This window comes from Acinonyx jubatus, chromosome B4 (assembly GCF_027475565.1).
Source record: "Acinonyx jubatus isolate Ajub_Pintada_27869175 chromosome B4, VMU_Ajub_asm_v1.0, whole genome shotgun sequence".
Classification (NCBI taxonomy): Eukaryota; Metazoa; Chordata; class Mammalia; order Carnivora; family Felidae; genus Acinonyx; species Acinonyx jubatus.
In genome coordinates, this window is record NC_069387.1 from 26866251 (window position 1) to 26881071 (window position 14821).

Genomic DNA, 14821 nt, shown 5'->3' on the forward strand with positions numbered 1-14821 from the left:
ATTTTTGCTACTGGTTGTAAACTATCCCATGGGGCAAAGCATCTCATGATGAAAATCCCAATTTTATTACGGTTGGACATTTAGGTTTGTTTTAATAAATAATGCCATAATGAATACATTGTGTATGTAGCCTTTTTTTTTTCTCCTAATGAATTAGAGGAAAAAGTGTTTATAATCTATTTTTTCTAAAAGCCAGGCAGAGTTTTCTAAATTCTCCACACACTGGTATTTATCAGCCTTCGCTGACCTATTCTGCTTTATCTTGCTTAATCCTCATGGGATCTTCTGGTCAGGGAGGCAAGGAATTAGCTGCTGTTTCTAATCATGATTTTTTTTCTATCAACAAGCCTCTTAGAATGCTGTTTCTTGTTCTCTGAAAAGGACAGAAGAGTTATGTAGATAGCCTCATAGCACTTGCTTCATGGTCACCAACTTTGGAGACATGACCCTATCCAAAGAATAAAAAGGAAGTCTACCCAACAGCATGAACGTGCTGCGCAGAGTCCCACTCAGGCTCCTGGCAGGTGCTGGTTCTTTGACCTAAAGCAGAAATGGCATTGATAGCTGTATCACTAAGGGTCCGACCAGGAAAATGAGAGCAATTATAAGCATTTACAGCAGGGTAGTGACCACAGATAATGGAAAAGCCAAGAAGCCAAATGGGGGTGGGGAGGCAATTGAGAGATCAGCCAAGGTGGAAGCCATACTACCCCCAGGCTGAAGGACAGAGACAGAATCATCTGGTAGAAGTTGGGCCCAGGGAGCCTGGCCCCACAGAGCCAAAGTCATGGGGGAGGAGATGTGGCCCTGCTGGCAAAACGATCAGAGGCAGAGAGAGAGAGAAGGAGAAATACCCTGGCTTCTCCTCCCTCCAGCCTTCCAACCAGTGCCTGTCCTTGGTTGAACCCAGCTGGAAACCAGGTGTCTTGAGAGTCTGTGACATACAACTTGCAGGGGTGAGCATCCCCGCCTCCCCCTTGATACCGAGTGAAGTAGGGAAAGGATGAGGAATGAGCCCATGGGCAAACAAGCTAAGAACGAGTACAGAATCACATTGTCAAATACTCATTCAAAAAGGCGCTGAGGCGAGAAAGGAAAACCCTCTGCAAGTGCTGGGCAAGAAAGCAAAAGGTACTAAATGGTTTGGTTTTAAGTCACCGTATCAGCCACACACAAGAGCATTGTTAGTTATAAATGGTACCTCTAACTACTGGGAGCCAAAACATTATTTATTGAAGACCATCAGTACGTCACAGAACCTCCAGGAGACCCAGGTCAGGCAGAGAAGCTGCACGACCAGGAGGGAGCACAATACAAGTTTTGTTAGGGGGCTGTGGGCTTTTGCTACAGAGGCAGGGCCAGGCCCCTGAGCTCACCCAACAGACACCCAATAGACACGATGACTGGCCTTCCTTGGGGCTGCCTCTGAGAGCTGATGACTCCCTGCCAAATGGCACTGACCTCCTGTAGAATGGATTCAACCCCTTTCCTGCCTCTTCCTGGTCTTTACGAAGTTGAAGGCAGCTGAACACCCAGCCTGTGACATACGCCTGTGCGCCAGCTGCAAAGGAGGCTGGAAGAGAAAGCCTGGTTTCTGCTCTGAGAAAGGGTGACAACCACGGAGTGAGTTGTGTTCACCTCACCCTACAAAAAATTCATATGTTGAAGCCCTAACCCCCAATATGACTGTTTTTGAAAGCAGGGCTTTTAGGAGATAAGTAAGGTAAAATGAGGTTATAAGAGTAGGTCCTAATCTGATAGGATTTGTGGCCTTATAAGAAGAGGAAAAGAGAGAGAAAGAGAGAGATGTTCCCATACGTGCAAAGGCCTTTGGAGAAGGTGGATGACAGTTTGCAAGCCGGGCACTGAGTTCTCATAGAACCTGAGGCTGCTGGCACTCTGATCTCAGAATTTTAGCTTCCAGAACCATGAGAAAATACATGTCTGTTGTTTCAGCTACCCAGGCCATGTTATTTTGTTATGGAAGCCTGAGCAGACTTAGACAAGGACTCAATGTGAGAAGTCCACGTTCACCAAAGGAAGACTGTTCACAAGCCGTGGAGTGGCCACGCATATGATAAATGTCCAGCATATCCACATAACCCTCTTTTGTTTACCGCAGAATATTATCAAGGTCTTGCCACCTTTGTGACCATTAGAAAGGATGCAAATAAGAGGAGGCGTAGCGGTACATCTACTGAGAAGGTGCAGCGCTACTGACCCCACAATGCAAGAAATCTGGCTCCTTTTGTGCCCCAGACCCACAGAGGGGACATCTGCATCCTTTGGCCATGCGATAGCTCTGTTCTGATGGGCTCACACCAGGGAAACTAGGCTTTACCAGAACTTAGCATGAGAAGTGAGCTTAGAGAATACACAGATTCTTTTCCACCTGGTGCCAGATCTTTCCAGGTCTTCTGACTGCTCTAGTTGTTACAAAGATTGTCTTTTTCTAACTGCTGTTGATCTTTCTGCAAGGAGACTCTTCCTCCACAAATTCCAAATTAAAGGACCAGCTAACGGGGCGCCTGGGTGGCTCAGTCAGTTAAGCATCTGACTCTTGATGTCAGCTCAGGTCATGATCTTATGGTTTGTGAGCTCGAGCCCCACATCAGGCTCTCGGCTGACAGCGTGGAGCCTGCCTGAGATTCTCTCCTTCCTTCTCTCTCTGCCCCTCCCCTGCTCTCTCTCTCTCTCTCTCAAAATAAATAAACTTAAAACATTTTTAAAAAAGGACCAGCTAACAAAGGATGTGTAAAAGTCAGCCCAACTCAGGGGCAGTGTTAGAAGGACAGACCCAGCGTCATCCCCGGGAAGGCTATTTCAAGAACACCTCATGTTAAGGGAGTGTCAGACTATCCTTTTGTTCATTTCCTTTAAGACTGGGTTCCTGTGGAGTAAGACTGACTGAGTTATGTTTGTAGAAAACCCCTAACAGAGTGTCCACTTTACATGTCTTTTACAGTATTAGGTTCTGGGGATAAAAAGTTGAATAAGAGGTCATGATCTCGCAGTTCATGAGTTCAAGTCCCACGTTGGGCTCTGTGCTGACAGCTCAGAGCCTGGAGCCTGCTTCAGATTCTGTGTCTCCTTCTCTCTCTGCCCCTCCCCCACTCAGGTGGTCACTCTCTCTCTCTCTCTCTATTTATCTCTCTCTCCCCCATCCCCCCAAAATAAATAAAACATTAAAAAAATTTTTAGAGGTTGAATAAGATATCATTCTTACTCTCAGAAAATGCATAGTGTGCTAAGAAAGGCAAACAGAGAGATAATTGGGGTAGAGCTACAAGAAATGGAAGAGAAAAATAAACAAAACATGATGAAATCCTGCAGGAGGGAGCAGCTAACTCTTTTGGAGAGACCCAGAGAGGGTTTCAAAGACAAGGTGCACTTGGGGATGATATGGAGAGGGCCTGAGCGTGCTTCCAAGGCTGCTGTTTGAGAGAACAGTTGGATGCAGCCACTGTAGTTTCTTGGGGATGAAACTAGGTAAGCTGAGGCAGTGTGCTAGGTAATGCCTGAGCGAGAGTTTCTCTGATGAAGGAATAATTGAAATGGAGACTCAGGGCCTGAATACAGGTTTGGTGGTATGAGTAGGTGCGTCTTCCATATTGAAAGAGACTCCTTGTTCATTTTTTCTACCTCTAAGACAAAACACCCTAACTCCAATCTCTGCCGCATCCACTCCACCCCGCTGTGGTAGTACCAAAGCAGCCATAGACAGTCCATAGATGAGTGAGTGTGGCTGTATACCAATAAAACTTTATTTACAAAGTGTCTGGATTTGGCCCAAGGGTCATGCTTTGCCAAGCCCACTTCTATAAGATGAGATCTGAAAATGAAGTCATCACTGACTCCTCGTTTGTGATTTTTTAACGTTTATTTTTGAGAGAGAGAGAGAGAGACAGCCTGAGTGGGGAAGGGGCAGAGAGAGAAAGGGAGACACAGAATCCGAAGCAGGCTCCAGGCTCTGAGCTGTCAGCACAGAGCCCGATGCAGGGCTCGAACTCTCGAGCTGTGAGATCAAGACCTGGGCCGAAGTTGGAAACTTAACCGATTGAGCCATCCAGGGGCCACCCTGGTTGGTGATGTTGAGGTCCGTTTTGAGGTTGTATGTGCAGGTACTGGGGAAGGGTGCTGGGGGACTCGGGAAGGAAAGCCACGTGCAGATCAGAGAGGTCCTGGCCCCAGGGAGGAAAGGGCCACGTCAGGAGCACGGGTCCCGCACATTCTTCCTCGCCGAGCACCTCTTGACCCGCTGTCTCACTGCCGCTCCAAACTGACTGCCTACGTCCGGGCCAGCTGCTGCTAGGCAGGAGCTGTGGTTCGTCCCCGAGGTGACTGTGCACAGGGTAATTTATATTTTGGTGTAAACCCACCTCGAGCTCCTTTGAGATGAAAGAGTCTATATAAAACTGAATTATGACCCTGCTTAATGGGAGCACTGCTGAGTTTTTCCAAAAGTGGAGTTAAACCCCTCTGGCATCTGGGAAGGGCTGGCTGTAAAGGACTGTTGGCCATTTCAGCGGCTCTAGTTTCTGCTGTTGATCTGTGAACGATAAATCATTCTCCTCCTCCGAGTCCAAAGTGGCATTTCTATTTGCCAAGATACTGAGGAGGAAGATCTCCAACTGGTCTCAGCTGAGGCTGGATCTTTGCTTTTTCAGTTGTTTGGGAAGTGAGAACACTCACGCACACACACACTCACACATGTTAATCTTCCAGAATAACCTATTCCAGAATAGCTATTCCCTTACCCCATAACTTCATATGGCTTGTTCATGATACCGGTTTTGTTTTTACACAAAAGGTGTGATTTGGTCCTCCTCCTGTGTCATTCCGTACTTTTAACCCCCGGAAGACTCCTTTATTCGTGTGGAGCAAAGCTGTCTCCAGGTGTCACGGTCTCCTATCGGTGGCCCAGGGCTCCTGAAGCCAGCTCCATGCTGGGCTTCCCTTCAGACAGTATCAGACAGGGCATACCAACGTGTCTTTTTTTAGAAAAGACCATAAGTGTCTTATCTTACTCCTTTGGAATTTTCCGCAGCTATTTAACCTCTAGTTTAGCAAAAGTTGGTTTGAGGGTTCTTCAAATGTCCCCGAGCTCTTACATCAGATCGGCGAGCTCATTTCACTTGAGGTGGATGGTGCTTCTGCTTGCCAACGTACCTCATTTCCATCTCTCCTCCCTTCTGACTAGAAACCTTGTGGTTAAAATAACACACAGCCTCTATTCACGGCTCAAACTCAGAGCTGCCATCGGAGGCAGATTGGGGATTTCAGGAAGTCTCAGAAGACGATTCCGAGTGGCTTTCTCCATATTCAGTTCTAGACCCTCGTGAAGACGTCAGGGATCTGGTCAGGTAAACGGTTTCTTTTCTTTTTCACTGTTTTATTGAAAGGGAAATATGATTAAGAAAATTGTGTCAGTAAGCGTTGGAAGAAGCCAGCTGATTTCTAGCTTTTGACTCTTGAACGGGGCTTGTGTCTGTTTCTCTGAAAGGGGAATCGAGTAAGAATCTCCTGGAGAGGAAAGTGCAGGGGCGATTCTGTTCCTGGAGAGAGGGCTGGGGGTTTGAGGGAGCGATGTGCCTCAGTGGGTCAACAAACCGCATTTGGGTGTGTGCAGGTCGTGAAAATAGGAAACAATAGTTGGGTTGGTCTTACTCTGTGCAGTTTTTGGAGATTGGTCACGTGACCAGGGCACAGGGGAGTGAGTCCCAGCCCTATCTTGTGATCACATCTTTTTATGGAATAAAACTAAACAGATTCTCCTTCCCTTGCTGATTTCTCCTCCACTAGTTGGGTGCCACCATAATCTATCTATCTATCTATCTGTCTATCTGTTTGTCTATCTATCTATCTATCTATCATCTCCCACTTCTAGAAATCTGTGAAATGTATCTCTACTATCTTATTTTTAAATATTTTAAACTCATGCCTTTCTCCAGTGATAGTACATTAAAGATTTATCTTATGTCTATTTGTCAAATGCATTAACATTTACTTTGAACACCTGTAACTATGGCATCTTGAAACAAAGTAACAATTCAGGGGCGCCCGTGGCTCTGTTGGTTAAGCGTCCAACTTCTACTCAGGTCATGATCTCACAGTTCATGATTTTGAGCCCCACATTGGGCTCTCTGCTGTCAGCACAAAGCCCTCTTCAGACCCTCTGTCCCCCCCGCCCCCCACCGCCCTTCCCTTGCTCGTGCTCACTCTCTCTCTCTCAAAAACAAACATTAAAAAAATTAATAAAACAATAAAATAATTCATTTGTAGAGTGAGCCATTTTTCTGAAAAATTTTCCACCACCCCTCCAAGTCCTTCTTCAACTATGCATTTTTTTTTTTTTTGCAAACATTTATGCCTATGGAATATTTCAATATATCTCACCCTGGCTGGGTCAGGTTCTGTTTATTTGCTGATTTTCCCTCCCTCTCTCTCTTCCCTTCCCCTGCCCAGACATCTTGTTTCCCTTTATATTTTAATTTGAAGAAAATTCCATTCTTATTTGGTGATAGAGCCAAATCAATCAATCAATCATTGGTCAATTAAACATTTATTCAAGTGTGATCTATATGCTCTGTATTGAAATAGTTACTAGAGTTGCAGGAAGGTTATCTCAAAGTCTATAAATACCATCACTATGTTTATCATGTGTTCTGACTCCTCCATACATTCAATAAATAATTACTAAATATTATCAGTACAAAATGAAGTGGGAAATTTCAAACTTGGGATTATAGGAAATGCTGAAGCAGTGACCCGACCACCATTCCTGAGAGTTCATTACATGCCAAGTACTAAGCTCAGCACTTTGGTCATCTTGTTTTCTTCTCTTAATAGCCCACCTTTGATGCGGCAGGAAACTGAAGCCCAGGGAGGGGTCAGGTGCCCAGCCTCACATGGCTGATAAGCAGCAGACTCGACGCTCAGAGCCTCAGTCTAGCAGGTGCTCATGCTCTGGCAGGCGTCAGAAAATGTGTCCCAAGAAAAGGGCTTAGTGGGCTGGGCCCTAAAAGTGGCCAAGTGGCCAGAAGGAGCAATTCTGAGGGCGAGGCAGGGTGGGGGGAAGCGTAGGTGTGTCTGGGGGACAGTGCAGGGGTGCGGTGATGGGAGGCGGCAGGGAAGTGCTGGGAAGAGAGAGGCAGAGGTGTGGGCACAGAAGGAGCATTGTGCCCGACTGTGGAGTGAAATGAAGAAAGGGGGTCAGATCACCAGGAATATCGTACGGAACTGCCGGCATGCTTTTCTAGTCCCTGCCTTTCCTGGTAATTGCAGGGCACAAACCCTCCTGCCCCAGGTCTGTGACAGAGGCTTCTCACCTCAGCTGAGAGGTTTCCTGGACTTTGCTGTTCAAGGAGCACCCTGTGGCCACCCCCATTTGCTGTTCTTGCTGTGGTAAAATGCGCATAACACAAAAATAGTCTTTTAGAACCATTTTTACAGTGTGCAATTAAGTGGTGTTTAGTAGGTTCACAACATGATGCAACCGTCTAATTCCAGACAAGTTTTCCATCATCACAAAGGGATATCTTACACCCTCTAAATCCTACACTCAGTCCCCACTCTTCTAGTCCCTGACAACCAACCACTGATCTGCTTTCTGTCTCTATGGATTGGCCCATTCTGGACATTTCAAAGAGATGGGATCATACAATATGTGGCCTTTGGTACCCGGTTTCTTCATCTTGGCACCAAGTTTTAAAGTTCATCCGCGACGTAGCATGAATCAATACTTCATTCCTTGGCATGACTGAGTGATATTCCGTGGTGTGCGTCCATCACGTTTTGCTCATCCAGTCATCACTCGATGGACGTTTGAGTCGTTCTCGCCTTTCAGCTGCTGCGAACAGTGCTGCAGTGACATTCATGGGCAAGTTTTTGTTGGAGCTCATGTTTTCAGTTATTTTGGATGAAAGCACAGGAGTGGGATTGCGGGGTCATTTAACTCCACGTTACACTTGGTGAGGCGCTGCCACACTGCGTTCCACAGGGTCTGCGTCACTTCACGGTCCCGCCAGCATGTGCGAGTGCTTCGATGCCCTCATGCCCTCACCAACGTTGGTTACTTCCTGTTTTTATTTTATTACAGCCATTCTGGTGGGTGTGAAACACTGTGTCGTTGTGGTTTCGATTTGCATTTCCCTCATGACACTGAGCATTTTTTCACTCGTTTGTTGACCATTTGCTCCGTTCACATTTTATTCCCTTTATTCAGCTCTATTCTTTTTTTTTTTTTAAATAAATGCTTTTATTTGTTTTTGAGAGAGAGAGAGAGAGAGCATGAATGGGGCAGGGGCAGAGAGAAAGGGAGAGAGAGAACCACAAGCAGGCTCTGTGCTGACAGCAGTGAGCCCGATGTGGGGCTCAAATCCACGAACCATGAGATCGTGACCTGAGCCGAAGTTGGACGCTCAATAGACTGAGCCACCCAGGTGCCCCTCGGCTCTATTCTTGATACATAAGTCCTGTGATTTACCACTTCTTGTCACATTACATGTTTATTTATCTATCTCTCCTGTGACTAGGTGATCTCCAGGGTCAGGGACTCTGTTTTGTTCATGGTTGTGTCTCAGTACCTGGGACAGGGTTGGGTACTGCAGGGACTTGGTATGTATTTGCAGAATAACTAAAGATCAAATTATGCTTATTCCCCACAGCCCTGAGCCTGAGGCCTCACCTTCCTGCTGATGGGTTAGCAGAAGGGCAGCACTGTGAAGGGAGAGCCAGAGCTGGTCGGTACATCAGTCCTGACCATGCTCCCACCCTCCCTACCCTCAGCTCAGGTTGCTAGAGCCATACTACCCTTTTGCCATCCACCCACCCTTTGGAGTTTGGGGAGAGAAGTGGGAACAGCAAAGTACTTATAGAGATAGTCAAGGTTTGAAGTCATGAGAGCCAGAGCTAAGGCGGCAGCAGCAAGAACAGAGTGGGAGGAATACCTAGCAGGGGGATATTTAAGGAAAAATCAGTAAAACTAGATGACTGGCTGAAGTGTCAATCAAAGTAACTTCAAATTTTGAACTTGGAAGGTTGAGAAATCAGTGGCACCATTAGCCATTAAAGGAAGTTGGGAGAAAGAGTGTCTGGGAACAGGGGAAGGGAAGCTTGCTTTACATTGAGTTTGAGAAGAAAACAAGAGATGGGAACGTGCATGCTGAGGTGGCAGTGGCAGACACAGCCCTGGACTTGAGGAGACCAGAAGGAAGATCCTCTTGATAAGGGAAGGTCAAGCATCCAGGACATCAATGAGATGTCCAACTCAGAGAATGGACAGAGCTCCAGAGAGAAGGGAGAGAGGCATAAAGAGGGAGGGAAATGCGTAAGTGTTGCACTGGTAAGTGTGGGTAGAAGAAGAGGGGGGAGCAAAAGAAAGAGGGGCAGGGGGAAGGGCACAGGGAGAAACCTAGAGTTGGGCAATGTTGATGCAGAAGAGAGGAAAGTGAAGGGAGGTAGGACACAGATGAGGGAGCACAACAAAGGAAGTGGGGAGGGAGAAAGGAGAGGGAGAGGTGGGTTAGGAAGAGGAGGAGGCAGTGAAGGGTTGGTATTCCAGAATACTTTCCACCTATTCAGAAGCAGGAGAGAGAGAGAGAGAGAGAGAGAGATGGGGAACAGAGAGAGATTTGGCAATTGACTTGTGGGTCCACCTTTTTCCCTGCCCCCCTGCCCCCTCAGTCTCTCCAAACACTGTAAAACTAGCCTCACCTGACCGCCTGCAGCCCAGGACCTTCCAGATGAAAGGTTAGTAATGAGTAAAGTCCGGACTTTTCATTCAGAGAGTTTATAAGGACATTCCTGAGACAGGGAGCCTTTGAAGCCTCACATGGCTTCTTTGCACCATGGAGCAAAGTTCTGCCCTGCACATGGGTATTCTCTGCACTCTGTGGAACCATGGTAGAGAATGACCTCAGTGCACACGACGGAAGTATCTAAAGATCCCTGAGCACAGGGGCATGTGAGAAAAGCAGCCTGGGGAAGAAGGAAGGAGCTCGGCCCTTGGAGGATGGTGGGGAGCAGCTCCAAGGGTCTCGGTCTACAGCTCTGGTTCATGTATTTCAACCGGCTAAGTTGGGCCAAGGACTCCAAGCTCAGCTGCATCCAGATGCAGGGGTGGAGACAATCTACTCCCAAAGTGTTTAGTGGGGAGTGTGTTTATGGGAACTTGCCAAAAACATGTGTGAGCTAATTTTTTTTTTTTTAATATGAAGGACATGGGGGTTTTCTCTTCCATCAAAATGTAGACTGACCTATATTTATGAAGAAGGCACTTATTACTTAGGATGGAAAACTTTGACTTGGGAAAGAGTATTTAGTGGCAGAAATCTCCTCTCACAGACTCCATGGAGACTCCAGTGAGGGGATGGTCCCTGCTGTCCTTCCCTGCTGGCTAAGGACACCGAGGAGGGTGCTTGGTGTCACCGGGGATGATGGGGATGATGAGCCTCTCACTTTGTGTCCCTGTTCTGAAGTCTTAATAAAGGGTCTTCTGAAAAGAGATTATACAAGAGAAGTGCAAAGAAACCAGGTGCAGGGCTTCTTGCATACAGCTGTGGTCTCCCTGCCTCCCTAGCACACCCAGCCAGGAGGATAATAACTGAGAAATTAAACGGGAGAACGGGCACCTTGTAAGTTATCCAAGCTTAAAGATGTATAGCCCAATGTGTTGATCCAAATTAACCCTCTGTGCTACTGCAGGCTTTGCAGTGATAAAATTCCAGAGAATGTACTCGCTTTTACATGATGCACCCTTCCCTGTTGTAAAACATCTGTTTAAAATAATAGATGATGTTTAAGGCATCATCTATAATAATGGTTTTAATGTTCTGGCATTGTGTTTGAGCAGAAACACTGGTAGGGGTCTTAGTGCCGTAGGATGTTTTATCCTAGATACTGCGGCTTCCTAGATATTGCCTCTAGGATATGAGTGATTACATGGGTTAGCACAGTTGGATTAAAGTTGGGTCTGAGCCATTTCAGGATTTAAGATGTAAAACCACCATTGTGGACTTTTGCACACAAACCGTAAAAATCAGCCTTTGATCTTTTATGTTTATCAAAAGCAGTAATGCCAGTTAATGCCAAAGCTAATTTATAATGGCAGATGATGAAAATAAAACAGCTACCCCACTGGCTTAATTTAGGCTTTGAAAAGTATTTTTTTAATGTTTATTTATTTATTTTGAGAGACAGAGAGAGAGAAAGAGAGAGACAGAGAGCATGATAGGGGAGGGAGAGAGAGAGAAGGAGAGGGAGAATCCCAACTGGGATTCCACACTCAGCCCTGGAGGCCGATGCAGAGCTCCATCTCATGACGGCCAGATCATGACCTGAGCCAAATCCAGAGTCAGATGCTCAACCAACTGAGCCACCCAGGGCATGTAGGCTTTAAAAAGTATACGATGAATTATTTTCTAATAGCCTTACCTTGCTGATTCTTAACGTTCTTAAATTAATACTGAAGTCATGTTTACGTTTCAGCACACACAAACTGAAGGTGAGGAATCGGGCCAGAAAACTGGCAGAAGGAGCCCCTTCGGGGTTAGATGTCACCCACAAGACAGGGCTGCAGAGAAGCATTGTGAAGCTCAGCTTTTGTCTTCTTGTCATCCTTTTCGATGCCAGCCGTAAAAGGGTGTCTAAAAATTAGTTTCACCTCTCCCCTGGGTACTCTCCTAAGCGAAATCATTGCCAACTAGACTTAGCAAAGCAGGGCAATATGGCACCACAGTTAAGAGGGTAGAGTTCGAAATAGAACCCACTAGGTTGGTTCCCCAGTCTGCCTCTTTCCTAGAACCTCAACTTCCCTAAGCTTCAGTTTCCTGATCTGTAAAATCAAAATAATAAAAGCTCCTAGCCCTCAGGAATGTTATGACAATTAAGTAAGTTAATGTATGCAAAGCTCTTAGCACATTCAATCCGAGTTAACTATTATTATCTCAGGTAACCTGTGAATAACAGAAGTGAGCTGCCATCTTTCAGCCAATTGCCAGCCTGCCTCTTTTTTTTCCCTCCTGTGAGTTTAGTTATAAAGCACAGCTCTGATGAAGTTACTCCCCTGCTCAAAACTGGGGGTGGGGGTGGGGGTGGGGGCTGGAATTAAGTCCAAACCCCTACAGCTGCCATGAGGGGCCCCTCCTGAAGGTGTTTCTCTCTTCCTTCCCACCAGCAACCCTCTCCAGCCCTGTGAGCCCTACATTCCAGCACCCCTAAAATCATAGCCCTTTCCTGCAAAAGCCCTATGCCCCAAGCCCTCTCTCAGTGAGTTAGCTCCCAATTCCCTCATTCTTGGTGCCCTTTCCTCCCCATCTCTGCCTGCCGGCTAGTCCCCATAAGAACCAGTCAAGTTGGAGTTAATTCCTTCTGGTGGGTTTCCATGATACTTTGTGCCTTTACTGTAGCACTAACCATGCTCACTTTGAATTATGCCTCCTGTTTTATACAGCAAGCTCCCTGAAACCTGGAACAAGATCTTCTTCAATTTTATGCCTCATATAGTACTTTGCATGCTACTTTGCCCATAACCAAAGAGCAGAAAAGGTTGGTTGAATTGAACTGAGAAGTTGTAGGTCTCTAATTGTAGGTCATTCGAGTAACAATAGGGATAGAGGAAAGGTTTGTTTGGGATCAAAAGATCTGGATATTTAAGTGTGTGTGTGTGTGTGTGTGTGTATGTGTGTGTGTGTGTGTGACTTAAACACACACACACACACACACACACACACACATATATATAATATATATAGATTTCCTCATCTGTGAAATACACATACGACATACAAAGTTCCTTTCAACTCTGAATCTCTATGTATCTGGGTTACTGGCCTTCCCCCATTTTTTTAAATGTTTGTTTATTAATTAATTAATATATTTATTTATTTATTTTGAGAGTTTGAGTGGAGGAGGGGCAGAGAGTGGGAGGGAGAGAATCTCAAGCAGGCTCCTTACTGCCAGCGCATAGCCCAACGTGGGGCTTGAACCCATGAAACTGGGATATCATGACCTGAGCTGAAATCAAGAGTCATATGCTTAACTGACTCATCCACTCAGGTGCCCCAAAATGTTTACTTATTTTTGAGACAAAGAGAGAGCATGAGCGGGGAAGGGGCAGAGAGAGGGAGACAGAGGATCTGAAGCAGGCTCTGCACGGACAGCAGAGAGCCCAACGAGGGGCTCGAACCCACAAATCACAAGATCATGACCTGAGCCAAAATCTGACGCTTACCCGACTGAGCCACCCAGGTGCCCCTGCCTCCCTATCCTTATACGACACCTGTAAATATTATGGCAAAAGTATAACCAGGGCTCTGCCCTCTAGAGCCATGTGAAGTTGACTAGGCAAGAGGTGAGTCACCAAGAGTGCTCTGAAAGGTAGTGGGCCACCTCATCCTCTGGCCCAGCTGGCCTTTCCCAGGCAGGGGCCACAGCGGAGTTGGCTCATTTCAGTCCTGCTTTTGAAGTCAGAATGTGGCAGGTTTTCTGTTCTTCATTGCAGTACCTCACATGCATGTTAGTACCTTGCTCACAGGAGACACCCCATAAATATCTCTTGAATGAGTGGATAATCTTTCATCAAATTAATAATAATAATAATAATAATAATAATTTTAAACACATCTATGACAGGAGTCTGTGCTTAAAAACAAACCCACAATTTCTACTGAGTAATGGATCCTCCTCTGTACATTATGCATATACTAGCTCACTTAATTGTTACAACATTCTGTGGGTTAGGAGCTACAAATTCAGACTTTTTGTTGTTGTATCTAGCAGTGATCACATAACATTATTTGTTGAGCTTATCACTATCCAAAATTATTTTATATACGTTCATGTTTATTATACTTCTCCCTATAAATGGAGATAGGGATTCCCCCCCCCCCCCGCCCCCGTCATCTTATGCATGGCTGTTTCCCTAGCATAGTGCCTGGCCCATAGAAGGTACTCAATAAATACTCGCTAAAGAGAATTGTGATTTATATCAAGACTTTGGTACTAAATAAGGTCTAGGAGAAAGAGATAATCATTTAACCAGTGAAGCAACCTCATTCTGAAAAAGAGAATGCGGCCTGAGGTATAAGTAGTTGGTTGAGTTTAGGGAGGGGGGCGGTGTGTAGAATAATGAAAGTTTTTTTTTTAACCCTTGATTTGTTTAGATAAAACTGTAATGAGGCAGAAAATGGGAAGATGGGAATCCCCTGAAGGTTTTGGAAATGATTATCAGAGACCTTTCTTTCCTAATGTTGTCTGTTTTGAAGGTAGGGAGTAAGATGAGTTGGGGATAATTGTAGGTTTCATTTTCCCCACTTTTTAATATTTTTAAGGGCAAGCATGAAAACTAAGCAGATCAGGATTCCTGGGTGGTTCAGTCTGTTAGGCCTCTGACTCTTGATTTCAGCTCAGGTCATGATTTCATAGTTTGTGGGATCAGGTCCTGTGTTAGGGTCCATGCCAACAGCACAGAGCCTGCTTGGGATTCTCTCTCTTCCTCTGCTCCTCCCCCATGTAGTCATCTTCTCTCAATAAATAAATAAATAAATAAATAAATAAGCAGATTGGAAATTTAGAGGAAGTCTACAGAAGAGATAACAGAAAAAGTCCAGGTGGAGGATAAACTAAAAATCTCAAAAGCCAACACAGCTTTCCTGGCAGACAGATGGCAAACAAGAAGTTCAGAGGCTATCAGTGAAATCAAGTGAAGGAAACAGTGGGGAAAAATAAAAAAAATGCACTGTTAAGAAAAGAAACACAGACGTAGTTCAGTTTGCCAGCATGAGAGCTGACTATTTTAAGGAAATGAGAAGTTTGGAGGGTG

The 14821-nt window shown here is 45.6% G+C and overlaps 1 protein-coding gene across 1 annotated transcript in view; it reads left to right on the forward strand.

Annotated features, from left to right (window-relative positions):
- Nucleotides 1–5223: 5223 nt before the first annotated feature.
- The window catches only part of JCAD (junctional cadherin 5 associated), an 81668-nt gene continuing 72070 nt past the window's right edge, over nt 5224–14821 (forward strand). The window contains exon 1 of the mRNA XM_027073729.2: nt 5224–5363. The gene's annotated coding sequence lies outside the window, so the exon portion shown is untranslated. The remainder of the gene's footprint in view (nt 5364–14821) is intronic.